The sequence below is a fragment of the Anomaloglossus baeobatrachus genome, unplaced genomic scaffold (assembly GCF_048569485.1).
Source record: "Anomaloglossus baeobatrachus isolate aAnoBae1 unplaced genomic scaffold, aAnoBae1.hap1 Scaffold_3096, whole genome shotgun sequence".
NCBI lineage: Eukaryota > Metazoa > Chordata > Amphibia > Anura > Aromobatidae > Anomaloglossus > Anomaloglossus baeobatrachus.
In genome coordinates, this window is record NW_027442509.1 from 23,696 (window position 1) to 51,451 (window position 27,756).

The following is a 27,756-nucleotide window of genomic DNA, read 5'->3' on the forward strand; positions in this document are numbered from 1 at the left end:
GTCAAAAGTGTGAAAGATAAAAAACAAAAGGAGGAAGTGTGAAAAGTGAATGGGCCAAATTGAGGTGCATATGAAGACGTATGCTTTCTTCCAATTCATTAAATCGGGCTAATATGAATCAGGTGAATTGAGTTCTGCTTTTGGAAACTGGGTTAAGAAGGGGTGCACCGTTCCTGGAGGTACTGCAATACCAGGTCAATGCGTGGAGTGGACAGAGCAAGCTCTTTTTCCATCTCCCTGTTCTAAAAATCCATTTAATATATGGTCCCCAGATAGGGGACGTATCAGATATTAAACTGATAAGAACAGATACTACACTTGATCTTAGCCAAAAGGCCGAGAAGCGATAACCAGAATTGGTTTGGGCCTCGAGTGGCACCCTGGCCTATGCCGGACACATCTTAGGGAGAGAGAGCGAGAGGGAGACAAACCCACGCCTACACAAGACATTTTGTCACCCAAGCCAACCCTTGAAAAGGCTGCTTTGCAGAGCCAAAACAAGAAGAATGGTGCGTTTTGCAGCCGCCGCCCACTGCAATGAATCTGAATAACTCCTCCTTTAGGGCGCAAGCAACTCCCCTCCCCCTTGCAGTCTTTCCAATTCACGATACAAAAAGACGGACAGGACAGGTTGCCTGACTTTCCGTCACTGCCACCCTTTGCCATCCTTACCCGTAGAAAGCCCTTTCATCATCCCCAAACCCTAATCTTTTCCCTTTCCTTCCCAGCCCCCAAACCCTGCCCTCTGTACCTTTCTCACCACCCGCTTCCCTTCTCCTGTCATCCCCCTACCACCCGGGAAAAAAAGAGATTGCCCCCTCCTTCCACTAGCCCACCCTCCCACCCAAAGAACAACTTCTTCTGCGCAGCTTGTTTTCTAGGCAGCAGCGCTATTGTGATGTCATCGGGGGGCATTGTGACAAGCCGCCAGTGTTCCGTCTCTTCATGTTGTGCACAGTTCAAACGGAAAATACATCAACAGGCAGACTACAGAAAAGCTTACTATCAAAGGTTAGAGGGGGGCTTTCTCAGAGGGCTTTTTACAGTTTTTCTATTCCCAATTAGCCGTTTAAGTGTACTTATTGAAAGTAGTAATTCTTTCATAGGCCGCCCTTTCTTAGTATTTGACGTTCCTTATATTGCGGTATGAGGCTTCGCAGTAGGTTGCAAACATTCATCACCCATGACTGTCCCCAATTGAGCTCAGAAGCTCAATGTCTATCATGACCTCTCTTTTAGAATGTCCAAGAGCAAGCAAACTATTCCTCCAGGAGAGGGCGCCAACAGACTACTAAAGAGATCATCATTACTCAAAGAAAACCCCAAAAACCAATGCATGATAGGAATAAACAGGTAACTTTCTTTGGAGTGGAAGCGGAGAGAGATCGCACCAGATGCCAATTCTAGATGTTATCACACCTGTGGTCACTGCAGCAGCAGGTGAATCCACTTTGTCCAAAAGGGATCTATTCCATTCAATTGCAAATGATCTAGATAAGACAGAGAACTGCAGCACGGGGACATAGCCGAGTTGGTCAGGTTGAGTGGTGATGAGTTTGCTATTTGGATGAATAAAGAAAGTCAAAAGTGTGAAAGATAAAAAACAAAAGGAGGAAGTGTGAAAAGTGAATGGGCCAAATTGAGGTGCATATGAAGACGTATGCTTTCTTCCAATTCATTAAATCGGGCTAATATGAATCAGGTGAATTGAGTTCTGCTTTTGGAAACTGGGTTAAGAAGGGGTGCACCGTTCCTGGAGGTACTGCAATACCAGGTCAATGCGTGGAGTGGACAGAGCAAGCTCTTTTTCCATCTCCCTGTTCTAAAAATCCATTTAATATATGGTCCCCAGATAGGGGACGTATCAGATATTAAACTGATAAGAACAGATACTACACTTGATCTTAGCCAAAAGGCCGAGAAGCGATAACCAGAATTGGTTTGGGCTCGAGTGGCACCCTGGCCTATGCCGGACACATCTTAGGGAGAGAGAGCGAGAGGGAGACAAACCCACGCCTACACAAGACATTTTGTCACCCAAGCCAACCCTTGAAAAGGCTGCTTTGCAGAGCCAAAACAAGAAGAATGGTGCGTTTTGCAGCCGCCGCCCACTGCAATGAATCTGAATAACTCCTCCTTTAGGGCGCAAGCAACTCCCCTCCCCCTTGCAGTCTTTCCAATTCACGATACAAAAAGACGGACAGGACAGGTTGCCTGACTTTCCGTCACTGCCACCCTTTGCCATCCTTACCCGTAGAAAGCCCTTTCATCATCCCCAAACCCTAATCTTTTCCCTTTCCTTCCCAGCCCCCAAACCCTGCCCTCTGTACCTTTCTCACCACCCGCTTCCCTTCTCCTGTCATCCCCCTACCACCCGGGAAAAAAAGAGATTGCCCCCTCCTTCCACTAGCCCACCCTCCCACCCAAAGAACAACTTCTTCTGCGCAGCTTGTTTTCTAGGCAGCAGCGCTATTGTGATGTCATCGGGGGGCATTGTGACAAGCCGCCAGTGTTCCGTCTCTTCATGTTGTGCACAGTTCAAACGGAAAATACATCAACAGGCAGACTACAGAAAAGCTTACTATCAAAGGTTAGAGGGGGGCTTTCTCAGAGGGCTTTTTACAGTTTTTCTATTCCCAATTAGCCGTTTAAGTGTACTTATTGAAAGTAGTAATTCTTTCATAGGCCGCCCTTTCTTAGTATTTGACGTTCCTTATATTGCGGTATGAGGCTTCGCAGTAGGTTGCAAACATTCATCACCCATGACTGTCCCCAATTGAGCTCAGAAGCTCAATGTCTATCATGACCTCTCTTTTAGAATGTCCAAGAGCAAGCAAACTATTCCTCCAGGAGAGGGCGCCAACAGACTACTAAAGAGATCATCATTACTCAAAGAAAACCCCAAAAACCAATGCATGATAGGAATAAACAGGTAACTTTCTTTGGAGTGGAAGCGGAGAGATCGCACCAGATGCCAATTCTAGATGTTATCACACCTGTGGTCACTGCAGCAGCAGGTGAATCCACTTTGTCCAAAAGGGATCTATTCCATTCAATTGCAAATGATCTAGATAAGACAGAGAACTGCAGCACGGGGACATAGCCGAGTTGGTCAGGTTGAGTGGTGATGAGTTTGCTATTTGGATGAATAAAGAAAGTCAAAAGTGTGAAAGATAAAAAACAAAAGGAGGAAGTGTGAAAAGTGAATGGGCCAAATTGAGGTGCATATGAAGACGTATGCTTTCTTCCAATTCATTAAATCGGGCTAATATGAATCAGGTGAATTGAGTTCTGCTTTTGGAAACTGGGTTAAGAAGGGGTGCACCGTTCCTGGAGGTACTGCAATACCAGGTCAATGCGTGGAGTGGACAGAGCAAGCTCTTTTTCCATCTCCCTGTTCTAAAAATCCATTTAATATATGGTCCCCAGATAGGGGACGTATCAGATATTAAACTGATAAGAACAGATACTACACTTGATCTTAGCCAAAAGGCCGAGAAGCGATAACCAGAATTGGTTTGGGCCTCGAGTGGCACCCTGGCCTATGCCGGACACATCTTAGGGAGAGAGAGCGAGAGGGAGACAAACCCACGCCTACACAAGACATTTTGTCACCCAAGCCAACCCTTGAAAAGGCTGCTTTGCAGAGCCAAAACAAGAAGAATGGTGCGTTTTGCAGCCGCCGCCCACTGCAATGAATCTGAATAACTCCTCCTTTAGGGCGCAAGCAACTCCCCTCCCCCTTGCAGTCTTTCCAATTCACGATACAAAAAGACGGACAGGACAGGTTGCCTGACTTTCCGTCACTGCCACCCTTTGCCATCCTTACCCGTAGAAAGCCCTTTCATCATCCCCAAACCCTAATCTTTTCCCTTTCCTTCCCAGCCCCCAAACCCTGCCCTCTGTACCTTTCTCACCACCCGCTTCCCTTCTCCTGTCATCCCCCTACCACCCGGGAAAAAAAGAGATTGCCCCCTCCTTCCACTAGCCCACCCTCCCACCCAAAGAACAACTTCTTCTGCGCAGCTTGTTTTCTAGGCAGCAGCGCTATTGTGATGTCATCGGGGGGCATTGTGACAAGCCGCCAGTGTTCCGTCTCTTCATGTTGTGCACAGTTCAAACGGAAAATACATCAACAGGCAGACTACAGAAAAGCTTACTATCAAAGGTTAGAGGGGGGCTTTCTCAGAGGGCTTTTTACAGTTTTTCTATTCCCAATTAGCCGTTTAAGTGTACTTATTGAAAGTAGTAATTCTTTCATAGGCCGCCCTTTCTTAGTATTTGACGTTCCTTATATTGCGGTATGAGGCTTCGCAGTAGGTTGCAAACATTCATCACCCATGACTGTCCCCAATTGAGCTCAGAAGCTCAATGTCTATCATGACCTCTCTTTTAGAATGTCCAAGAGCAAGCAAACTATTCCTCCAGGAGAGGGCGCCAACAGACTACTAAAGAGATCATCATTACTCAAAGAAAACCCCAAAAACCAATGCATGATAGGAATAAACAGGTAACTTTCTTTGGAGTGGAAGCGGAGAGATCGCACCAGATGCCAATTCTAGATGTTATCACACCTGTGGTCACTGCAGCAGCAGGTGAATCCACTTTGTCCAAAAGGGATCTATTCCATTCAATTGCAAATGATCTAGATAAGACAGAGAACTGCAGCACGGGGACATAGCCGAGTTGGTCAGGTTGAGTGGTGATGAGTTTGCTATTTGGATGAATAAAGAAAGTCAAAAGTGTGAAAGATAAAAAACAAAAGGAGGAAGTGTGAAAAGTGAATGGGCCAAATTGAGGTGCATATGAAGACGTATGCTTTCTTCCAATTCATTAAATCGGGCTAATATGAATCAGGTGAATTGAGTTCTGCTTTTGGAAACTGGGTTAAGAAGGGGTGCACCGTTCCTGGAGGTACTGCAATACCAGGTCAATGCGTGGAGTGGACAGAGCAAGCTCTTTTTCCATCTCCCTGTTCTAAAAATCCATTTAATATATGGTCCCCAGATAGGGGACGTATCAGATATTAAACTGATAAGAACAGATTTTGATTTAATGAAGCTTTCCAAAGCACCACAAAAAATGCATGACCGAAGTCACACCAAAAACAGTGCAAAGGCTAGGATTCGTGTGGACCCCACCGTGAGGAGAGGGTCCCCAAAAATCAACCCCGTCCCTCCGAGCCAGAAGGCCACAGCAAGGGTCAGGGATCTTCGGTGCTCCCCCAAGCCGAAGCCTGGTTGAGCCTTGTCGTTGCTCCCAGCGTCCACCCAGGCATCTTACCCAAGTGGAGTAGAGAGCTACTAGTTGTTGGTTTCGCAGCCGAAACTGCCCGGACCGTCAACCGGTGTTGGTTTTTCAGCCCAAGGCTAACCGGACCTCCAACCGGGTGTTGGTTTCTCAGCCGAAGCTGACCCAGACCTCCAACCGGGTGTTGGTTTCTCAGCCGAAGCTGACCCGGACCTCCAACCGGGTGTTAGTTTCTCAGCCCAAAGATGACCAGACCTCCGACCGGGATTATAAAAATTTCCCTTCCTAGCCAGAAGGCCGGGATAGGGTAATATGCTCAAAAAGTATGAAAAGGCAAGGTACGGTGTGCTACAGAGCCCAAGGCTTGCCGGGGTCCCAAGCCAGCAAGCTCAGACTCACTCCAGGGTCGTCAGTCCTGGGGCACGTTGTACCATAGCCCCCCATCCTTACTCAGTCTAATAGCCTCGATCCTGGTAGGGCCATGTTTTCCACTAGATGAATATACTATCCACCCAGAGTACTAGCAAGCGCAACCTTCCAGTGTGCATTGTATCATTGTACTAAGGTGGCCTGGAGCTTAAACCACCTCTTCGAACAACACTACACTTGATCTTAGCCAAAAGGCCGAGAAGCGATAACCAGAATTGGTTTGGGCCTCGAGTGGCACCCTGGCCTATGCCGGACACATCTTAGGGAGAGAGAGCGAGAGGGAGACAAACCCACGCCTACACAAGACATTTTGTCACCCAAGCCAACCCTTGAAAAGGCTGCTTTGCAGAGCCAAAACAAGAAGAATGGTGCGTTTTGCAGCCGCCGCCCACTGCAATGAATCTGAATAACTCCTCCTTTAGGGCGCAAGCAACTCCCCTCCCCCTTGCAGTCTTTCCAATTCACGATACAAAAAGACGGACAGGACAGGTTGCCTGACTTTCCGTCACTGCCACCCTTTGCCATCCTTACCCGTAGAAAGCCCTTTCATCATCCCCAAACCCTAATCTTTTCCCTTTCCTTCCCAGCCCCCAAACCCTGCCCTCTGTACCTTTCTCACCACCCGCTTCCCTTCTCCTGTCATCCCCCTACCACCCGGGAAAAAAAGAGATTGCCCCCTCCTTCCACTAGCCCACCCTCCCACCCAAAGAACAACTTCTTCTGCGCAGCTTGTTTTCTAGGCAGCAGCGCTATTGTGATGTCATCGGGGGGCATTGTGACAAGCCGCCAGTGTTCCGTCTCTTCATGTTGTGCACAGTTCAAACGGAAAATACATCAACAGGCAGACTACAGAAAAGCTTACTATCAAAGGTTAGAGGGGGGCTTTCTCAGAGGGCTTTTTACAGTTTTTCTATTCCCAATTAGCCGTTTAAGTGTACTTATTGAAAGTAGTAATTCTTTCATAGGCCGCCCTTTCTTAGTATTTGACGTTCCTTATATTGCGGTATGAGGCTTCGCAGTAGGTTGCAAACATTCATCACCCATGACTGTCCCCAATTGAGCTCAGAAGCTCAATGTCTATCATGACCTCTCTTTTAGAATGTCCAAGAGCAAGCAAACTATTCCTCCAGGAGAGGGCGCCAACAGACTACTAAAGAGATCATCATTACTCAAAGAAAACCCCAAAAACCAATGCATGATAGGAATAAACAGGTAACTTTCTTTGGAGTGGAAGCGGAGAGATCGCACCAGATGCCAATTCTAGATGTTATCACACCTGTGGTCACTGCAGCAGCAGGTGAATCCACTTTGTCCAAAAGGGATCTATTCCATTCAATTGCAAATGATCTAGATAAGACAGAGAACTGCAGCACGGGGACATAGCCGAGTTGGTCAGGTTGAGTGGTGATGAGTTTGCTATTTGGATGAATAAAGAAAGTCAAAAGTGTGAAAGATAAAAAACAAAAGGAGGAAGTGTGAAAAGTGAATGGGCCAAATTGAGGTGCATATGAAGACGTATGCTTTCTTCCAATTCATTAAATCGGGCTAATATGAATCAGGTGAATTGAGTTCTGCTTTTGGAAACTGGGTTAAGAAGGGGTGCACCGTTCCTGGAGGTACTGCAATACCAGGTCAATGCGTGGAGTGGACAGAGCAAGCTCTTTTTCCATCTCCCTGTTCTAAAAATCCATTTAATATATGGTCCCCAGATAGGGGACGTATCAGATATTAAACTGATAAGAACAGATACTACACTTGATCTTAGCCAAAAGGCCGAGAAGCGATAACCAGAATTGGTTTGGGCCTCGAGTGGCACCCTGGCCTATGCCGGACACATCTTAGGGAGAGAGAGCGAGAGGGAGACAAACCCACGCCTACACAAGACATTTTGTCACCCAAGCCAACCCTTGAAAAGGCTGCTTTGCAGAGCCAAAACAAGAAGAATGGTGCGTTTTGCAGCCGCCGCCCACTGCAATGAATCTGAATAACTCCTCCTTTAGGGCGCAAGCAACTCCCCTCCCCCTTGCAGTCTTTCCAATTCACGATACAAAAAGACGGACAGGACAGGTTGCCTGACTTTCCGTCACTGCCACCCTTTGCCATCCTTACCCGTAGAAAGCCCTTTCATCATCCCCAAACCCTAATCTTTTCCCTTTCCTTCCCAGCCCCCAAACCCTGCCCTCTGTACCTTTCTCACCACCCGCTTCCCTTCTCCTGTCATCCCCCTACCACCCGGGAAAAAAAGAGATTGCCCCCTCCTTCCACTAGCCCACCCTCCCACCCAAAGAACAACTTCTTCTGCGCAGCTTGTTTTCTAGGCAGCAGCGCTATTGTGATGTCATCGGGGGGCATTGTGACAAGCCGCCAGTGTTCCGTCTCTTCATGTTGTGCACAGTTCAAACGGAAAATACATCAACAGGCAGACTACAGAAAAGCTTACTATCAAAGGTTAGAGGGGGGCTTTCTCAGAGGGCTTTTTACAGTTTTTCTATTCCCAATTAGCCGTTTAAGTGTACTTATTGAAAGTAGTAATTCTTTCATAGGCCGCCCTTTCTTAGTATTTGACGTTCCTTATATTGCGGTATGAGGCTTCGCAGTAGGTTGCAAACATTCATCACCCATGACTGTCCCCAATTGAGCTCAGAAGCTCAATGTCTATCATGACCTCTCTTTTAGAATGTCCAAGAGCAAGCAAACTATTCCTCCAGGAGAGGGCGCCAACAGACTACTAAAGAGATCATCATTACTCAAAGAAAACCCCAAAAACCAATGCATGATAGGAATAAACAGGTAACTTTCTTTGGAGTGGAAGCGGAGAGATCGCACCAGATGCCAATTCTAGATGTTATCACACCTGTGGTCACTGCAGCAGCAGGTGAATCCACTTTGTCCAAAAGGGATCTATTCCATTCAATTGCAAATGATCTAGATAAGACAGAGAACTGCAGCACGGGGACATAGCCGAGTTGGTCAGGTTGAGTGGTGATGAGTTTGCTATTTGGATGAATAAAGAAAGTCAAAAGTGTGAAAGATAAAAAACAAAAGGAGGAAGTGTGAAAAGTGAATGGGCCAAATTGAGGTGCATATGAAGACGTATGCTTTCTTCCAATTCATTAAATCGGGCTAATATGAATCAGGTGAATTGAGTTCTGCTTTTGGAAACTGGGTTAAGAAGGGGTGCACCGTTCCTGGAGGTACTGCAATACCAGGTCAATGCGTGGAGTGGACAGAGCAAGCTCTTTTTCCATCTCCCTGTTCTAAAAATCCATTTAATATATGGTCCCCAGATAGGGGACGTATCAGATATTAAACTGATAAGAACAGATTTTTTGATTTAATGAAGCTTTCCAAAGCACCACAAAAAATGCATGACCGAAGTCACACCAAAAACAGTGCAAAGGCTAGGATTCGTGTGGACCCCACCGTGAGGAGAGGGTCCCCAAAAATCAACCCCGTCCCTCCGAGCCAGAAGGCCACAGCAAGGGTCAGGGATCTTCGGTGCTCCCCCAAGCCGAAGCCTGGTTGAGCCTTGTCGTTGCTCCCAGCGTCCACCCAGGCATCTTACCCAAGTGGAGTAGAGAGCTACTAGTTGTTGGTTTCGCAGCCGAAACTGCCCGGACCGTCAACCGGTGTTGGTTTCTCAGCCCAAGGCTAACCGGACCTCCAACCGGGTGTTGGTTTCTCAGCCGAAGCTGACCCAGACCTCCAACCGGGTGTTGGTTTCTCAGCCGAAGCTGACCCAGACCTCCAACCGGGTGTTGGTTTCTCAGCCCAAAGCTGACCAGACCTCCGACCGGGATTATAAAAATTTCCCTTCCTAGCCAGAAGGCCGGGATAGGGTAATATGCTCAAAAAGTATGAAAAGGCAAGGTACGGTGTGCTACAGAGCCCAAGGCTTGCCGGGGTCCCAAGCCAGCAAGCTCAGACTCACTCCAGGGTCGTCAGTCCTGGGGCACGTTGTACCATAGCCCCCCACCCTTACTCAGTCTAATAGCCTCGATCCTGGTAGGGCCATGTTTTCCTCTAGATGAATATACTATCCACCCAGAGTACTAGCAAGCGCAACCTTCCAGTGTGCATTGTATCATTGTACTAAGGTGGCCTGGAGCTTAAACCACCTCTTCGAACAACACTACACTTGATCTTAGCCAAAAGGCCGAGAAGCGATAACCAGAATTGGTTTGGGCCTCGAGTGGCACCCTGGCCTATGCCGGACACATCTTAGGGAGAGAGAGCGAGAGGGAGACAAACCCACGCCTACACAAGACATTTTGTCACCCAAGCCAACCCTTGAAAAGGCTGCTTTGCAGAGCCAAAACAAGAAGAATGGTGCGTTTTGCAGCCGCCGCCCACTGCAATGAATCTGAATAACTCCTCCTTTAGGGCGCAAGCAACTCCCCTCCCCCTTGCAGTCTTTCCAATTCACGATACAAAAAGACGGACAGGACAGGTTGCCTGACTTTCCGTCACTGCCACCCTTTGCCATCCTTACCCGTAGAAAGCCCTTTCATCATCCCCAAACCCTAATCTTTTCCCTTTCCTTCCCAGCCCCCAAACCCTGCCCTCTGTACCTTTCTCACCACCCGCTTCCCTTCTCCTGTCATCCCCCTACCACCCGGGAAAAAAAGAGATTGCCCCCTCCTTCCACTAGCCCACCCTCCCACCCAAAGAACAACTTCTTCTGCGCAGCTTGTTTTCTAGGCAGCAGCGCTATTGTGATGTCATCGGGGGGGCATTGTGACAAGCCGCCAGTGTTCCGTCTCTTCATGTTGTGCACAGTTCAAACGGAAAATACATCAACAGGCAGACTACAGAAAAGCTTACTATCAAAGGTTAGAGGGGGGCTTTCTCAGAGGGCTTTTTACAGTTTTTCTATTCCCAATTAGCCGTTTAAGTGTACTTATTGAAAGTAGTAATTCTTTCATAGGCCGCCCTTTCTTAGTATTTGACGTTCCTTATATTGCGGTATGAGGCTTCGCAGTAGGTTGCAAACATTCATCACCCATGACTGTCCCCAATTGAGCTCAGAAGCTCAATGTCTATCATGACCTCTCTTTTAGAATGTCCAAGAGCAAGCAAACTATTCCTCCAGGAGAGGGCGCCAACAGACTACTAAAGAGATCATCATTACTCAAAGAAAACCCCAAAAACCAATGCATGATAGGAATAAACAGGTAACTTTCTTTGGAGTGGAAGCGGAGAGATCGCACCAGATGCCAATTCTAGATGTTATCACACCTGTGGTCACTGCAGCAGCAGGTGAATCCACTTTGTCCAAAAGGGATCTATTCCATTCAATTGCAAATGATCTAGATAAGACAGAGAACTGCAGCACGGGGACATAGCCGAGTTGGTCAGGTTGAGTGGTGATGAGTTTGCTATTTGGATGAATAAAGAAAGTCAAAAGTGTGAAAGATAAAAAACAAAAGGAGGAAGTGTGAAAAGTGAATGGGCCAAATTGAGGTGCATATGAAGACGTATGCTTTCTTCCAATTCATTAAATCGGGCTAATATGAATCAGGTGAATTGAGTTCTGCTTTTGGAAACTGGGTTAAGAAGGGGTGCACCGTTCCTGGAGGTACTGCAATACCAGGTCAATGCGTGGAGTGGACAGAGCAAGCTCTTTTTCCATCTCCCTGTTCTAAAAATCCATTTAATATATGGTCCCCAGATAGGGGACGTATCAGATATTAAACTGATAAGAACAGATACTACACTTGATCTTAGCCAAAAGGCCGAGAAGCGATAACCAGAATTGGTTTGGGCCTCGAGTGGCACCCTGGCCTATGCCGGACACATCTTAGGGAGAGAGAGCGAGAGGGAGACAAACCCACGCCTACACAAGACATTTTGTCACCCAAGCCAACCCTTGAAAAGGCTGCTTTGCAGAGCCAAAACAAGAAGAATGGTGCGTTTTGCAGCCGCCGCCCACTGCAATGAATCTGAATAACTCCTCCTTTAGGGCGCAAGCAACTCCCCTCCCCCTTGCAGTCTTTCCAATTCACGATACAAAAAGACGGACAGGACAGGTTGCCTGACTTTCCGTCACTGCCACCCTTTGCCATCCTTACCCGTAGAAAGCCCTTTCATCATCCCCAAACCCTAATCTTTTCCCTTTCCTTCCCAGCCCCCAAACCCTGCCCTCTGTACCTTTCTCACCACCCGCTTCCCTTCTCCTGTCATCCCCCTACCACCCGGGAAAAAAAGAGATTGCCCCCTCCTTCCACTAGCCCACCCTCCCACCCAAAGAACAACTTCTTCTGCGCAGCTTGTTTTCTAGGCAGCAGCGCTATTGTGATGTCATCGGGGGGCATTGTGACAAGCCGCCAGTGTTCCGTCTCTTCATGTTGTGCACAGTTCAAACGGAAAATACATCAACAGGCAGACTACAGAAAAGCTTACTATCAAAGGTTAGAGGGGGGCTTTCTCAGAGGGCTTTTTACAGTTTTTCTATTCCCAATTAGCCGTTTAAGTGTACTTATTGAAAGTAGTAATTCTTTCATAGGCCGCCCTTTCTTAGTATTTGACGTTCCTTATATTGCGGTATGAGGCTTCGCAGTAGGTTGCAAACATTCATCACCCATGACTGTCCCCAATTGAGCTCAGAAGCTCAATGTCTATCATGACCTCTCTTTTAGAATGTCCAAGAGCAAGCAAACTATTCCTCCAGGAGAGGGCGCCAACAGACTACTAAAGAGATCATCATTACTCAAAGAAAACCCCAAAAACCAATGCATGATAGGAATAAACAGGTAACTTTCTTTGGAGTGGAAGCGGAGAGATCGCACCAGATGCCAATTCTAGATGTTATCACACCTGTGGTCACTGCAGCAGCAGGTGAATCCACTTTGTCCAAAAGGGATCTATTCCATTCAATTGCAAATGATCTAGATAAGACAGAGAACTGCAGCACGGGGACATAGCCGAGTTGGTCAGGTTGAGTGGTGATGAGTTTGCTATTTGGATGAATAAAGAAAGTCAAAAGTGTGAAAGATAAAAAACAAAAGGAGGAAGTGTGAAAAGTGAATGGGCCAAATTGAGGTGCATATGAAGACGTATGCTTTCTTCCAATTCATTAAATCGGGCTAATATGAATCAGGTGAATTGAGTTCTGCTTTTGGAAACTGGGTTAAGAAGGGGTGCACCGTTCCTGGAGGTACTGCAATACCAGGTCAATGCGTGGAGTGGACAGAGCAAGCTCTTTTTCCATCTCCCTGTTCTAAAAATCCATTTAATATATGGTCCCCAGATAGGGGACGTATCAGATATTAAACTGATAAGAACAGATACTACACTTGATCTTAGCCAAAAGGCCGAGAAGCGATAACCAGAATTGGTTTGGGCCTCGAGTGGCACCCTGGCCTATGCCGGACACATCTTAGGGAGAGAGAGCGAGAGGGAGACAAACCCACGCCTACACAAGACATTTTGTCACCCAAGCCAACCCTTGAAAAGGCTGCTTTGCAGAGCCAAAACAAGAAGAATGGTGCGTTTTGCAGCCGCCGCCCACTGCAATGAATCTGAATAACTCCTCCTTTAGGGCGCAAGCAACTCCCCTCCCCCTTGCAGTCTTTCCAATTCACGATACAAAAAGACGGACAGGACAGGTTGCCTGACTTTCCGTCACTGCCACCCTTTGCCATCCTTACCCGTAGAAAGCCCTTTCATCATCCCCAAACCCTAATCTTTTCCCTTTCCTTCCCAGCCCCCAAACCCTGCCCTCTGTACCTTTCTCACCACCCGCTTCCCTTCTCCTGTCATCCCCCTACCACCCGGGAAAAAAAGAGATTGCCCCCTCCTTCCACTAGCCCACCCTCCCACCCAAAGAACAACTTCTTCTGCGCAGCTTGTTTTCTAGGCAGCAGCGCTATTGTGATGTCATCGGGGGGCATTGTGACAAGCCGCCAGTGTTCCGTCTCTTCATGTTGTGCACAGTTCAAACGGAAAATACATCAACAGGCAGACTACAGAAAAGCTTACTATCAAAGGTTAGAGGGGGGCTTTCTCAGAGGGCTTTTTACAGTTTTTCTATTCCCAATTAGCCGTTTAAGTGTACTTATTGAAAGTAGTAATTCTTTCATAGGCCGCCCTTTCTTAGTATTTGACGTTCCTTATATTGCGGTATGAGGCTTCGCAGTAGGTTGCAAACATTCATCACCCATGACTGTCCCCAATTGAGCTCAGAAGCTCAATGTCTATCATGACCTCTCTTTTAGAATGTCCAAGAGCAAGCAAACTATTCCTCCAGGAGAGGGCGCCAACAGACTACTAAAGAGATCATCATTACTCAAAGAAAACCCCAAAAACCAATGCATGATAGGAATAAACAGGTAACTTTCTTTGGAGTGGAAGCGGAGAGATCGCACCAGATGCCAATTCTAGATGTTATCACACCTGTGGTCACTGCAGCAGCAGGTGAATCCACTTTGTCCAAAAGGGATCTATTCCATTCAATTGCAAATGATCTAGATAAGACAGAGAACTGCAGCACGGGGACATAGCCGAGTTGGTCAGGTTGAGTGGTGATGAGTTTGCTATTTGGATGAATAAAGAAAGTCAAAAGTGTGAAAGATAAAAAACAAAAGGAGGAAGTGTGAAAAGTGAATGGGCCAAATTGAGGTGCATATGAAGACGTATGCTTTCTTCCAATTCATTAAATCGGGCTAATATGAATCAGGTGAATTGAGTTCTGCTTTTGGAAACTGGGTTAAGAAGGGGTGCACCGTTCCTGGAGGTACTGCAATACCAGGTCAATGCGTGGAGTGGACAGAGCAAGCTCTTTTTCCATCTCCCTGTTCTAAAAATCCATTTAATATATGGTCCCCAGATAGGGGACGTATCAGATATTAAACTGATAAGAACAGATACTACACTTGATCTTAGCCAAAAGGCCGAGAAGCGATAACCAGAATTGGTTTGGGCCTCGAGTGGCACCCTGGCCTATGCCGGACACATCTTAGGGAGAGAGAGCGAGAGGGAGACAAACCCACGCCTACACAAGACATTTTGTCACCCAAGCCAACCCTTGAAAAGGCTGCTTTGCAGAGCCAAAACAAGAAGAATGGTGCGTTTTGCAGCCGCCGCCCACTGCAATGAATCTGAATAACTCCTCCTTTAGGGCGCAAGCAACTCCCCTCCCCCTTGCAGTCTTTCCAATTCACGATACAAAAAGACGGACAGGACAGGTTGCCTGACTTTCCGTCACTGCCACCCTTTGCCATCCTTACCCGTAGAAAGCCCTTTCATCATCCCCAAACCCTAATCTTTTCCCTTTCCTTCCCAGCCCCCAAACCCTGCCCTCTGTACCTTTCTCACCACCCGCTTCCCTTCTCCTGTCATCCCCCTACCACCCGGGAAAAAAAGAGATTGCCCCCTCCTTCCACTAGCCCACCCTCCCACCCAAAGAACAACTTCTTCTGCGCAGCTTGTTTTCTAGGCAGCAGCGCTATTGTGATGTCATCGGGGGGCATTGTGACAAGCCGCCAGTGTTCCGTCTCTTCATGTTGTGCACAGTTCAAACGGAAAATACATCAACAGGCAGACTACAGAAAAGCTTACTATCAAAGGTTAGAGGGGGGCTTTCTCAGAGGGCTTTTTACAGTTTTTCTATTCCCAATTAGCCGTTTAAGTGTACTTATTGAAAGTAGTAATTCTTTCATAGGCCGCCCTTTCTTAGTATTTGACGTTCCTTATATTGCGGTATGAGGCTTCGCAGTAGGTTGCAAACATTCATCACCCATGACTGTCCCCAATTGAGCTCAGAAGCTCAATGTCTATCATGACCTCTCTTTTAGAATGTCCAAGAGCAAGCAAACTATTCCTCCAGGAGAGGGCGCCAACAGACTACTAAAGAGATCATCATTACTCAAAGAAAACCCCAAAAACCAATGCATGATAGGAATAAACAGGTAACTTTCTTTGGAGTGGAAGCGGAGAGATCGCACTAGATGCCAATTCTAGATGTTATCACACCTGTGGTCACTGCAGCAGCAGGTGAATCCACTTTGTCCAAAAGGGATCTATTCCATTCAATTGCAAATGATCTAGATAAGACAGAGAACTGCAGCACGGGGACATAGCCGAGTTGGTCAGGTTGAGTGGTGATGAGTTTGCTATTTGGATGAATAAAGAAAGTCAAAAGTGTGAAAGATAAAAAACAAAAGGAGGAAGTGTGAAAAGTGAATGGGCCAAATTGAGGTGCATATGAAGACGTATGCTTTCTTCCAATTCATTAAATCGGGCTAATATGAATCAGGTGAATTGAGTTCTGCTTTTGGAAACTGGGTTAAGAAGGGGTGCACCGTTCCTGGAGGTACTGCAATACCAGGTCAATGCGTGGAGTGGACAGAGCAAGCTCTTTTTCCATCTCCCTGTTCTAAAAATCCATTTAATATATGGTCCCCAGATAGGGGACGTATCAGATATTAAACTGATAAGAACAGATACTACACTTGATCTTAGCCAAAAGGCCGAGAAGCGATAACCAGAATTGGTTTGGGCCTCGAGTGGCACCCTGGCCTATGCCGGACACATCTTAGGGAGAGAGAGCGAGAGGGAGACAAACCCACGCCTACACAAGACATTTTGTCACCCAAGCCAACCCTTGAAAAGGCTGCTTTGCAGAGCCAAAACAAGAAGAATGGTGCGTTTTGCAGCCGCCGCCCACTGCAATGAATCTGAATAACTCCTCCTTTAGGGCGCAAGCAACTCCCCTCCCCCTTGCAGTCTTTCCAATTCACGATACAAAAAGACGGACAGGACAGGTTGCCTGACTTTCCGTCACTGCCACCCTTTGCCATCCTTACCCGTAGAAAGCCCTTTCATCATCCCCAAACCCTAATCTTTTCCCTTTCCTTCCCAGCCCCCAAACCCTGCCCTCTGTACCTTTCTCACCACCCGCTTCCCTTCTCCTGTCATCCCCCTACCACCCGGGAAAAAAAGAGATTGCCCCCTCCTTCCACTAGCCCACCCTCCCACCCAAAGAACAACTTCTTCTGCGCAGCTTGTTTTCTAGGCAGCAGCGCTATTGTGATGTCATCGGGGGGCATTGTGACAAGCCGCCAGTGTTCCGTCTCTTCATGTTGTGCACAGTTCAAACGGAAAATACATCAACAGGCAGACTACAGAAAAGCTTACTATCAAAGGTTAGAGGGGGGCTTTCTCAGAGGGCTTTTTACAGTTTTTCTATTCCCAATTAGCCGTTTAAGTGTACTTATTGAAAGTAGTAATTCTTTCATAGGCCGCCCTTTCTTAGTATTTGACGTTCCTTATATTGCGGTATGAGGCTTCGCAGTAGGTTGCAAACATTCATCACCCATGACTGTCCCCAATTGAGCTCAGAAGCTCAATGTCTATCATGACCTCTCTTTTAGAATGTCCAAGAGCAAGCAAACTATTCCTCCAGGAGAGGGCGCCAACAGACTACTAAAGAGATCATCATTACTCAAAGAAAACCCCAAAAACCAATGCATGATAGGAATAAACAGGTAACTTTCTTTGGAGTGGAAGCGGAGAGATCGCACCAGATGCCAATTCTAGATGTTATCACACCTGTGGTCACTGCAGCAGCAGGTGAATCCACTTTGTCCAAAAGGGATCTATTCCATTCAATTGCAAATGATCTAGATAAGACAGAGAACTGCAGCACGGGGACATAGCCGAGTTGGTCAGGTTGAGTGGTGATGAGTTTGCTATTTGGATGAATAAAGAAAGTCAAAAGTGTGAAAGATAAAAAACAAAAGGAGGAAGTGTGAAAAGTGAATGGGCCAAATTGAGGTGCATATGAAGACGTATGCTTTCTTCCAATTCATTAAATCGGGCTAATATGAATCAGGTGAATTGAGTTCTGCTTTTGGAAACTGGGTTAAGAAGGGGTGCACCGTTCCTGGAGGTACTGCAATACCAGGTCAATGCGTGGAGTGGACAGAGCAAGCTCTTTTTCCATCTCCCTGTTCTAAAAATCCATTTAATATATGGTCCCCAGATAGGGGACGTATCAGATATTAAACTGATAAGAACAGATACTACACTTGATCTTAGCCAAAAGGCCGAGAAGCGATAACCAGAATTGGTTTGGGCCTCGAGTGGCACCCTGGCCTATGCCGGACACATCTTAGGGAGAGAGAGCGAGAGGGAGACAAACCCACGCCTACACAAGACATTTTGTCACCCAAGCCAACCCTTGAAAAGGCTGCTTTGCAGAGCCAAAACAAGAAGAATGGTGCGTTTTGCAGCCGCCGCCCACTGCAATGAATCTGAATAACTCCTCCTTTAGGGCGCAAGCAACTCCCCTCCCCCTTGCAGTCTTTCCAATTCACGATACAAAAAGACGGACAGGACAGGTTGCCTGACTTTCCGTCACTGCCACCCTTTGCCATCCTTACCCGTAGAAAGCCCTTTCATCATCCCCAAACCCTAATCTTTTCCCTTTCCTTCCCAGCCCCCAAACCCTGCCCTCTGTACCTTTCTCACCACCCGCTTCCCTTCTCCTGTCATCCCCCTACCACCCGGGAAAAAAAGAGATTGCCCCCTCCTTCCACTAGCCCACCCTCCCACCCAAAGAACAACTTCTTCTGCGCAGCTTGTTTTCTAGGCAGCAGCGCTATTGTGATGTCATCGGGGGGCATTGTGACAAGCCGCCAGTGTTCCGTCTCTTCATGTTGTGCACAGTTCAAACGGAAAATACATCAACAGGCAGACTACAGAAAAGCTTACTATCAAAGGTTAGAGGGGGGCTTTCTCAGAGGGCTTTTTACAGTTTTTCTATTCCCAATTAGCCGTTTAAGTGTACTTATTGAAAGTAGTAATTCTTTCATAGGCCGCCCTTTCTTAGTATTTGACGTTCCTTATATTGCGGTATGAGGCTTCGCAGTAGGTTGCAAACATTCATCACCCATGACTGTCCCCAATTGAGCTCAGAAGCTCAATGTCTATCATGACCTCTCTTTTAGAATGTCCAAGAGCAAGCAAACTATTCCTCCAGGAGAGGGCGCCAACAGACTACTAAAGAGATCATCATTACTCAAAGAAAACCCCAAAAACCAATGCATGATAGGAATAAACAGGTAACTTTCTTTGGAGTGGAAGCGGAGAGATCGCACCAGATGCCAATTCTAGATGTTATCACACCTGTGGTCACTGCAGCAGCAGGTGAATCCACTTTGTCCAAAAGGGATCTATTCCATTCAATTGCAAATGATCTAGATAAGACAGAGAACTGCAGCACGGGGACATAGCCGAGTTGGTCAGGTTGAGTGGTGATGAGTTTGCTATTTGGATGAATAAAGAAAGTCAAAAGTGTGAAAGATAAAAAACAAAAGGAGGAAGTGTGAAAAGTGAATGGGCCAAATTGAGGTGCATATGAAGACGTATGCTTTCTTCCAATTCATTAAATCGGGCTAATATGAATCAGGTGAATTGAGTTCTGCTTTTGGAAACTGGGTTAAGAAGGGGTGCACCGTTCCTGGAGGTACTGCAATACCAGGTCAATGCGTGGAGTGGACAGAGCAAGCTCTTTTTCCATCTCCCTGTTCTAAAAATCCATTTAATATATGGTCCCCAGATAGGGGACGTATCAGATATTAAACTGATAAGAACAGATTTTTTTTTTTTGATTTAACAGCATCTTTATTATCATGCACTACTCACAAAAAGGTAACAAACCGTGTACAGTGCCGCAGCCCCGTACACACAGAAATATACAATCCTTCTTACATAGCCATAGAGTACGACGCACTAAACTATACATCACGCTCCTATGCTTATCCATAACACTCAAGCTGAAAGAAAAAGTTAGACAATAAATAACGACGAACCGGCGATTGGGGGATCGGGGTAGGGGAAAAGGGGGATAGGGTGGGGAAGTCACAGGCCCGAAGCTTTATTGAAAGACGCACATAACGGGAAAAGGAGGGAGGGGGCATGGAAGAGGTCTAAACCTCCTCCTCGGCGCTGTCGTCCGGACTGTCCATGATGGAATAGTCTCTGAGCAGGCTGTGGATCAGCCTGCGGCAATCCTGGATAGACATCCTCTCCCTCTTCAAGATGAGCCGGTTCCTGGCGACCCAAATAGCGTCCTTAAAGCAGTTCATAAGGCGCCAAGCCTCCTGGATGGCTCCAACGGTGTGAGTCCCAGGGAAGAGTCCATAAAGTACGGAATGGTACGATAGGCTCCCTCTGGGGACGGAGTTCCTCAGGTCATCCTCCAGGGCAACCAACAGGCGCTGTGCGAAACGGCAGTCCCAAAAGGCGTGCAGCGATGTTTCCTCCACGAAGGGGCACCTTGGGCAGTACCGGGTTTTGCACAGGTTCCGGGCGTGCATGAATGACCGGACGGGCAGTCCGCCCTGTATCGCCATCCATGACAAGTCCTTGTGCCCGTTGGTCAATCCAGCCGATGACACGTTTGTCCAAACAGTCTCCAGTGTGTCGTGATGAAGTCCTGGAATGTTCTCCATTTCGTCCTTGGCTCTGATGAGTTTGTGGATAGTCTTTGGCTTCCACAAATCAGGCTTGAGTCCCTCCAGTTGGTGTTCCCTCACAAACCGAACCACGTCTCCGTAGAACCATGGCGCCGTCCAGTTGTAGGTGAAGGAGCTGTCCCACTTATCCCAGCCTAACCGTCTCCAAAGGGGGAGCAGGAAGAAGCGAGACATGGACCCACCCGCGGAACCTCTCTTGACTCGCAGAGTTCGGCGAACGCAGTCACATACGAAGGAGGATCGCAGGAGGGTGGGGATATCGGGTACGCCCTTCCCACCCTTGCGAGGATCCTTGTACATGATGCTCCGCTTTACTCTGTCCATCTTGGATCCCCAGACAAAACGAAACACCGTCCTGGTAATGGCCCTGCACACGGTGGCAAGGGGGGGCCAGGCCTGGGCCGTGTACTGCAGCACGGGCAGTACCTCGTTACGCAGGACCAGTGCTTTGCCCTCACAGGTGAGGCGTCTGAGGCTCCACAGACCGATCCGTTGGGTGATCTTGGTCAAGCGTTCCTCCCAGGACTTGAGGGCTGCTCCTTCCTTCCCGAACCAGACTCCAAGAACCTTGATGAAATCCGGCTGGATGCTGAAAGGGAAGGGGGCGGAAGAGGCCGGCTGCCAGTCCCCGAAGAGCATGGCTTCCGACTTCCCGCAGTTGACTTTGGCTCCCGAAGCCCGTCCGAAGGTCTCACAGGTCTGGACGAGGGTGTCGACTGAGCGCCGGTCCGCGCAGAAGACGGTCACGTCGTCCATGTAGAGCGAGCACTTGACCTCGAAGCGTTCTGGTCCTGGTGCGGTGATCCCTCTGATCTCTCCATTCCGCCGGATAGCCTCTGCAAAGAGTTCTATAACACAAACAAAAAGAAGAGGTGACAGAGGACAGCCTTGTCTGACCCCTGAGAGGACCGGGAAGGGGTCAGTCTTCCAGCCGTTTACCAACACCGAGCTGTGAATATCAAAATACATTAGTTGGACATACAAACAAAACATGTTACCCAAACCTAACCTGTGCAGAGCTTTGCCCAGGAACTCATGGGAAACACGGTCGAAGGCCTTTTCCTGATCCAACGAGATCAGGGCTGCGTGCACCCGGCGGGCTTTGATGTACTCGACCGTGTCCCGCATGAGAGCCAGGCTGTCTGCGATGCGACGTCCGGGGATGCCGCAGGTCTGATCTGGGTGGATGATCCGTCCGATAACCGTCTTCAGTCTCGTTGCCATCGTCTTGGCCAGGATCTTGTAGTCGACATTCAGAAGGGTGATGGGACGCCAATTCTTCAGGTCGCACCTCTCTCCTTTACGCTTGTACAGGATCGTGACCATTCCTTCCCTCAGAGATGGAGGCATTCTGCCCTCCACCACCATCTCCTCATACAGCCCTAACAGGTCCGGACAGATTAGGTCTCCCAGCGCTACATAGAGCTCTGCTGGGAGGCCGTCACTGCCCGGTGTCCTGCCAGAACTAAAGGATTTGGCGGCCGAGAGCAGCTCGTCCACCGTCAGAGGAACGTCCATGGCCGCCGCGTCTGCAGGGTCAAGATGGTTAGTGATACCTGACAGGAACTTATCGGCGGCCTCGGGGTCAGTAGTCTTGCGGGCGTAGAGTTCGCTGTAGAAGTCGCTGACGACCTTCATCACGTTCTCTTTCCCGCGTCGTATGCTTCCACTCTCGTCTCGTAGTTCATTCATGGGCGTGTGACCGGCGTGGAGTTTCCTGAAAAAGAACGAGTTACATTTCTCACCCTTCTCCAGGTTCTCCACTTTGGAACGGAAGACAATTCGCTCGGACTCCTCCTCGAAGTGCCTTTTCAGGCTCCTCTTAGTCTCCTCCAGCTCCTCTCTCACGTCCCAGCCGCATCGAAGAAGGTCCTGCAGGGAACGCAGCTCACGCTGGAGTCTCCTGAAGTCCCTCCTCTTCAGACACGCCTGTTGTTGACTCTTTGCCTGAAAGAAGAAACGGAACTCGAGTTTAACGTATTCCCACCAGTCAGAAACAGACTGGAAGCCCGCCTTGTAGGCCCGCCACGTGGAGTAGGCAGCTCTAAGCTCCTCCAGAATCTCACCCTTTTCCAGCAGAGAGCAGTTCAGCTTCCAGGAGCCCGGGCCAATGGGGAAGCCATGGCCCAGCACACCTTGAAAGTGAATGGCTCTGTGGTCAGAGAAGAAGCAGGGGACCATCGAGTGCCCACTCCGCCCAACCGCCCGAGAGGTAAACACAAAGTCAATCCTGGAACGCAGCGAGCCATCGGATCGGCACCATGAATAGTTCACGGATCCGTGTCCGATGGAGCCAACAACGTCCACAAGAGAGGCTTCGGTCACCATCTCAATGAGCAGTTTGGATGTGACGTCCAACTTGGCAGCCGTTCCAGAACTGCGTCCATCCTCCTCGATCGGGCAGTTGAAATCCCCGGCCATCACTACCGTCCTGGCGGTAGCGAGCTGAGGGCACAGGGCTTGGAGGAGCTCCAGTCGATCGCTCTTCACAGGAGAAGCATACACATTGATGAACCTGACAGGTTCTCCCGCCCAGGTGCCATCCACGAGCAGTAACCTGCCGCAGACGATTTCCTGAACAGAGTCCAATGTGAAGGCGCTTCCCCTGATCAGCACGGCGACCCCCGCGGACCTACAGTCGCCCCCGCCAGACCAGTAGGATGGGCCATGGGTCCACTCCCTGGCCAGATGGTTGAAGGACCTAGAGGAGGGAAGGGAGCATTCCTGCAGGAAAAATACATCACTAGACTGAGTGTTAAGGAACGCAAAAATTGTCTGACGTCGGAACTTGTCTCTGATGCTCCTAACATTAATGGAAAAGATGTTAATGTTAGCAGTCATTGGAGGAAAGAGAAAGTTAGAGCAGGCGGTGTGCCTTAGTTACCACTCCGGTCGGGCGGTTCTTCCTCTTTGGCACCTGCTGGTAAGGGTATCTCCAGCAGACCCTCTTCTTCTAGCTGATCGAGCAGGGATGGTGCCTCAGTGGCTTCCGACTCCTCCATTTCTTCTTCGGCCACAAGGGACTCCACCATCTGCTCCAACACGTCCGGTTCTGGGAGGAGGCCATCCTCCTCTTCCTGGGGTGGATTGGGGTCCACAATGAACAGCTTGGAAGGTTCTGCGACAGGACTATCTTCCACCTTCCTTTTCCTTTGGCCTGTACCTGAGGAGACAAGAGCTGGAAAATCCTCCTCGGTGAAAAGTGCAAGAGTGCTGAGGCCCTCTGCTCTCATGGTCTGGGGAGGGAGAGTGGGCTTTGGGGGGGGGGTGAGGAGACCAACTGAGGAGTAGGGAAATGAGGTGGAGGTAGTGGAATCCTCAGTAGGGTTGGCCGGGGGGGGAGGGGTTTGGACAGGGGTGACAGGGGGGGGGGCCAGGGAGGGGGCAACAGTTTTCTTACCCTTCTTTTCCCTGGACTCCGTGGCTGCTGGGGCATCGGCTGGAGCCACAGTCGCTGGGTTCTTGGCCGCCTTGTCCTTGGCCTCTGTGGCCTTGGTCGTAGCTGCCTTGGTCGACGAAGCTGTGACTACCCGATACTGGGTCGCCGCGGCAACCCTTGCCCAGGATTTCTCCCGCTGTGGGCAGTCCTTGTAAAGGTGGTCCGCCTGTCCACATAGGTTGCAAGTCTTCTTCTTTGGGCAGTCCTTGGAGCTGTGTCCTGTCACCCGGCAAACCCTGCAGGCGTCCTCCTTGCAGGTCTTCATCGAATGCCCTTTCCCGCCACATTTCCTGCAGTTGTGTGGCATGTCCGGGTAGTAGATGAGACCAAAGGAGTTTCCCAGAGAGAATGTCGGGGGCAGGTGCTGGAGACCATCCTCGGATGCTGGTTCCCTGTGGAGTCGAACGGTTACTGACCACTTACCCGTCCAGAATCCGTTGCCGTTAAGGATGTGGGATGGCTCCCTCACCACTGTGCAGAGACGTCCCAGGAACGTGGAGATGTCTCTTCCTGGGGTGTGCGGGTTCCGCATGGAGACCGTGATCCTCTTCTCATCCCTCTGTATAGGACAGGATCCTAAAAAAGAATGAAAAGGGGAGTCCGGCATCGCTGCGTTCATCGCCTCCCAGTATCTCCTGCAGGCATTCACCGTGGCAAAGGTTACCAGAAAAATGCCAGTCATGAAGGTCTGGACACTCAGGGTTTCCGCCCTGGAGAAGCCCTGATCCAGAATCATCTTCTTGCAGAACACGTCGCTGGACATGTCCGGCAACCTACCATCCACCGCCTTCAGCTTCAGGGCGACCGTCTGCCGCATCCAAGGCTCCAGGGTTGGAGCCTTTTCAGGCGGCGTCCGGGCTCCCTCCGGCTGGCTGGCGTCGGAGGTAGGGGCCTCTTGGGCCGAAGAAGCCTCTGGATGAGCCTTCCTGGAGGTCCCTGGGTCCTGAGCCTTCTTGGCTGCCTTCTCTGGCTTGCTTGCCATGGCTGGTTCCTGCTTGAGTTCCCGGAGCTGGATCTTGGATTCTTCTCCGGGTGTCTTCTCCCGCTGTGTTCCTCCTCGAAGTTCCTCTGGTCTCCCCAAGTCTTCTCCGAGCCTTCGTCTTCTTGCTTCTTTCTGCCAAGCTCTTCTTCCGTTCGATCTCCCTCTTTCGGTCTCGGCTGGGCTTCGGAGCTTGTCTCCCTGATCGTATCTCGTCAAGTGTAGCTAGCTCAGTTTGTTCTGATAAGAACAGATACTACACTTGATCTTAGCCAAAAGGCCGAGAAGCGATAACCAGAATTGGTTTGGGCCTCGAGTGGCACCCTGGCCTATGCCGGACACATCTTAGGGAGAGAGAGCGAGAGGGAGACAAACCCACGCCTACACAAGACATTTTGTCACCCAAGCCAACCCTTGAAAAGGCTGCTTTGCAGAGCCAAAACAAGAAGAATGGTGCGTTTTGCAGCCGCCGCCCACTGCAATGAATCTGAATAACTCCTCCTTTAGGGCGCAAGCAACTCCCCTCCCCCTTGCAGTCTTTCCAATTCACGATACAAAAAGACGGACAGGACAGGTTGCCTGACTTTCCGTCACTGCCACCCTTTGCCATCCTTACCCGTAGAAAGCCCTTTCATCATCCCCAAACCCTAATCTTTTCCCTTTCCTTCCCAGCCCCCAAACCCTGCCCTCTGTACCTTTCTCACCACCCGCTTCCCTTCTCCTGTCATCCCCCTACCACCCGGGAAAAAAAGAGATTGCCCCCTCCTTCCACTAGCCCACCCTCCCACCCAAAGAACAACTTCTTCTGCGCAGCTTGTTTTCTAGGCAGCAGCGCTATTGTGATGTCATCGGGGGGCATTGTGACAAGCCGCCAGTGTTCCGTCTCTTCATGTTGTGCACAGTTCAAACGGAAAATACATCAACAGGCAGACTACAGAAAAGCTTACTATCAAAGGTTAGAGGGGGGCTTTCTCAGAGGGCTTTTTACAGTTTTTCTATTCCCAATTAGCCGTTTAAGTGTACTTATTGAAAGTAGTAATTCTTTCATAGGCCGCCCTTTCTTAGTATTTGACGTTCCTTATATTGCGGTATGAGGCTTCGCAGTAGGTTGCAAACATTCATCACCCATGACTGTCCCCAATTGAGCTCAGAAGCTCAATGTCTATCATGACCTCTCTTTTAGAATGTCCAAGAGCAAGCAAACTATTCCTCCAGGAGAGGGCGCCAACAGACTACTAAAGAGATCATCATTACTCAAAGAAAACCCCAAAAACCAATGCATGATAGGAATAAACAGGTAACTTTCTTTGGAGTGGAAGCGGAGAGATCGCACCAGATGCCAATTCTAGATGTTATCACACCTGTGGTCACTGCAGCAGCAGGTGAATCCACTTTGTCCAAAAGGGATCTATTCCATTCAATTGCAAATGATCTAGATAAGACAGAGAACTGCAGCACGGGGACATAGCCGAGTTGGTCAGGTTGAGTGGTGATGAGTTTGCTATTTGGATGAATAAAGAAAGTCAAAAGTGTGAAAGATAAAAAACAAAAGGAGGAAGTGTGAAAAGTGAATGGGCCAAATTGAGGTGCATATGAAGACGTATGCTTTCTTCCAATTCATTAAATCGGGCTAATATGAATCAGGTGAATTGAGTTCTGCTTTTGGAAACTGGGTTAAGAAGGGGTGCACCGTTCCTGGAGGTACTGCAATACCAGGTCAATGCGTGGAGTGGACAGAGCAAGCTCTTTTTCCATCTCCCTGTTCTAAAAATCCATTTAATATATGGTCCCCAGATAGGGGACGTATCAGATATTAAACTGATAAGAACAGATACTACACTTGATCTTAGCCAAAAGGCCGAGAAGCGATAACCAGAATTGGTTTGGGCCTCGAGTGGCACCCTGGCCTATGCCGGACACATCTTAGGGAGAGAGAGCGAGAGGGAGACAAACCCACGCCTACACAAGACATTTTGTCACCCAAGCCAACCCTTGAAAAGGCTGCTTTGCAGAGCCAAAACAAGAAGAATGGTGCGTTTTGCAGCCGCCGCCCACTGCAATGAATCTGAATAACTCCTCCTTTAGGGCGCAAGCAACTCCCCTCCCCCTTGCAGTCTTTCCAATTCACGATACAAAAAGACGGACAGGACAGGTTGCCTGACTTTCCGTCACTGCCACCCTTTGCCATCCTTACCCGTAGAAAGCCCTTTCATCATCCCCAAACCCTAATCTTTTCCCTTTCCTTCCCAGCCCCCAAACCCTGCCCTCTGTACCTTTCTCACCACCCGCTTCCCTTCTCCTGTCATCCCCCTACCACCCGGGAAAAAAAGAGATTGCCCCCTCCTTCCACTAGCCCACCCTCCCACCCAAAGAACAACTTCTTCTGCGCAGCTTGTTTTCTAGGCAGCAGCGCTATTGTGATGTCATCGGGGGGCATTGTGACAAGCCGCCAGTGTTCCGTCTCTTCATGTTGTGCACAGTTCAAACGGAAAATACATCAACAGGCAGACTACAGAAAAGCTTACTATCAAAGGTTAGAGGGGGGCTTTCTCAGAGGGCTTTTTACAGTTTTTCTATTCCCAATTAGCCGTTTAAGTGTACTTATTGAAAGTAGTAATTCTTTCATAGGCCGCCCTTTCTTAGTATTTGACGTTCCTTATATTGCGGTATGAGGCTTCGCAGTAGGTTGCAAACATTCATCACCCATGACTGTCCCCAATTGAGCTCAGAAGCTCAATGTCTATCATGACCTCTCTTTTAGAATGTCCAAGAGCAAGCAAACTATTCCTCCAGGAGAGGGCGCCAACAGACTACTAAAGAGATCATCATTACTCAAAGAAAACCCCAAAAACCAATGCATGATAGGAATAAACAGGTAACTTTCTTTGGAGTGGAAGCGGAGAGATCGCACCAGATGCCAATTCTAGATGTTATCACACCTGTGGTCACTGCAGCAGCAGGTGAATCCACTTTGTCCAAAAGGGATCTATTCCATTCAATTGCAAATGATCTAGATAAGACAGAGAACTGCAGCACGGGGACATAGCCGAGTTGGTCAGGTTGAGTGGTGATGAGTTTGCTATTTGGATGAATAAAGAAAGTCAAAAGTGTGAAAGATAAAAAACAAAAGGAGGAAGTGTGAAAAGTGAATGGGCCAAATTGAGGTGCATATGAAGACG

The 27,756-nt window shown here is 48.7% G+C and overlaps 12 non-coding genes and 2 pseudogenes across 12 annotated transcripts; all 14 read right to left on the reverse strand.

Annotated features, from left to right (window-relative positions):
• Positions 1–157: 157 nt before the first annotated feature.
• Positions 158–348, reverse strand: LOC142268765 (U2 spliceosomal RNA). Its single transcript, XR_012734380.1, has one exon. It is a non-coding gene; the product is annotated as a U2 spliceosomal RNA (small nuclear RNA).
• Positions 349–1,737: 1,389 nt separating this feature from the next.
• LOC142268767 (U2 spliceosomal RNA) lies at positions 1,738–1,928 on the reverse strand. Its single transcript, XR_012734381.1, has one exon. It is a non-coding gene; the product is annotated as a U2 spliceosomal RNA (small nuclear RNA).
• Positions 1,929–3,314: 1,386 nt separating this feature from the next.
• On the reverse strand, positions 3,315–3,505 carry LOC142268768 (U2 spliceosomal RNA). The gene has a single exon (XR_012734382.1). It is a non-coding gene; the product is annotated as a U2 spliceosomal RNA (small nuclear RNA).
• Positions 3,506–4,892: 1,387 nt separating this feature from the next.
• LOC142268798 (U2 spliceosomal RNA) lies at positions 4,893–5,088 on the reverse strand. The gene has a single exon (XR_012734406.1). It is a non-coding gene; the product is annotated as a U2 spliceosomal RNA (small nuclear RNA).
• A 2,185-nt stretch (positions 5,089–7,273) lies between these two features.
• On the reverse strand, positions 7,274–7,464 carry LOC142268769 (U2 spliceosomal RNA). Its single transcript, XR_012734383.1, has one exon. It is a non-coding gene; the product is annotated as a U2 spliceosomal RNA (small nuclear RNA).
• Positions 7,465–8,851: 1,387 nt separating this feature from the next.
• On the reverse strand, positions 8,852–9,045 carry LOC142268797 (U2 spliceosomal RNA). Its single transcript, XR_012734405.1, has one exon. It is a non-coding gene; the product is annotated as a U2 spliceosomal RNA (small nuclear RNA).
• Positions 9,046–11,235: 2,190 nt separating this feature from the next.
• On the reverse strand, positions 11,236–11,426 carry LOC142268770 (U2 spliceosomal RNA). The gene has a single exon (XR_012734384.1). It is a non-coding gene; the product is annotated as a U2 spliceosomal RNA (small nuclear RNA).
• A 1,387-nt stretch (positions 11,427–12,813) lies between these two features.
• On the reverse strand, positions 12,814–13,004 carry LOC142268771 (U2 spliceosomal RNA). Its single transcript, XR_012734385.1, has one exon. It is a non-coding gene; the product is annotated as a U2 spliceosomal RNA (small nuclear RNA).
• A 1,387-nt stretch (positions 13,005–14,391) lies between these two features.
• Positions 14,392–14,582, reverse strand: LOC142268772 (U2 spliceosomal RNA). The gene has a single exon (XR_012734386.1). It is a non-coding gene; the product is annotated as a U2 spliceosomal RNA (small nuclear RNA).
• A 1,387-nt stretch (positions 14,583–15,969) lies between these two features.
• Positions 15,970–16,160, reverse strand: LOC142268773 (U2 spliceosomal RNA). The gene has a single exon (XR_012734387.1). It is a non-coding gene; the product is annotated as a U2 spliceosomal RNA (small nuclear RNA).
• A 1,387-nt stretch (positions 16,161–17,547) lies between these two features.
• Positions 17,548–17,738, reverse strand: LOC142268774 (U2 spliceosomal RNA). Its single transcript, XR_012734388.1, has one exon. It is a non-coding gene; the product is annotated as a U2 spliceosomal RNA (small nuclear RNA).
• A 1,387-nt stretch (positions 17,739–19,125) lies between these two features.
• LOC142268802 (U2 spliceosomal RNA) lies at positions 19,126–19,336 on the reverse strand (annotated as a pseudogene).
• Positions 19,337–24,765: 5,429 nt separating this feature from the next.
• Positions 24,766–24,869, reverse strand: LOC142268805 (U2 spliceosomal RNA; annotated as a pseudogene).
• A 1,387-nt stretch (positions 24,870–26,256) lies between these two features.
• LOC142268775 (U2 spliceosomal RNA) lies at positions 26,257–26,447 on the reverse strand. Its single transcript, XR_012734389.1, has one exon. It is a non-coding gene; the product is annotated as a U2 spliceosomal RNA (small nuclear RNA).
• Positions 26,448–27,756: the final 1,309 nt, after the last annotated feature.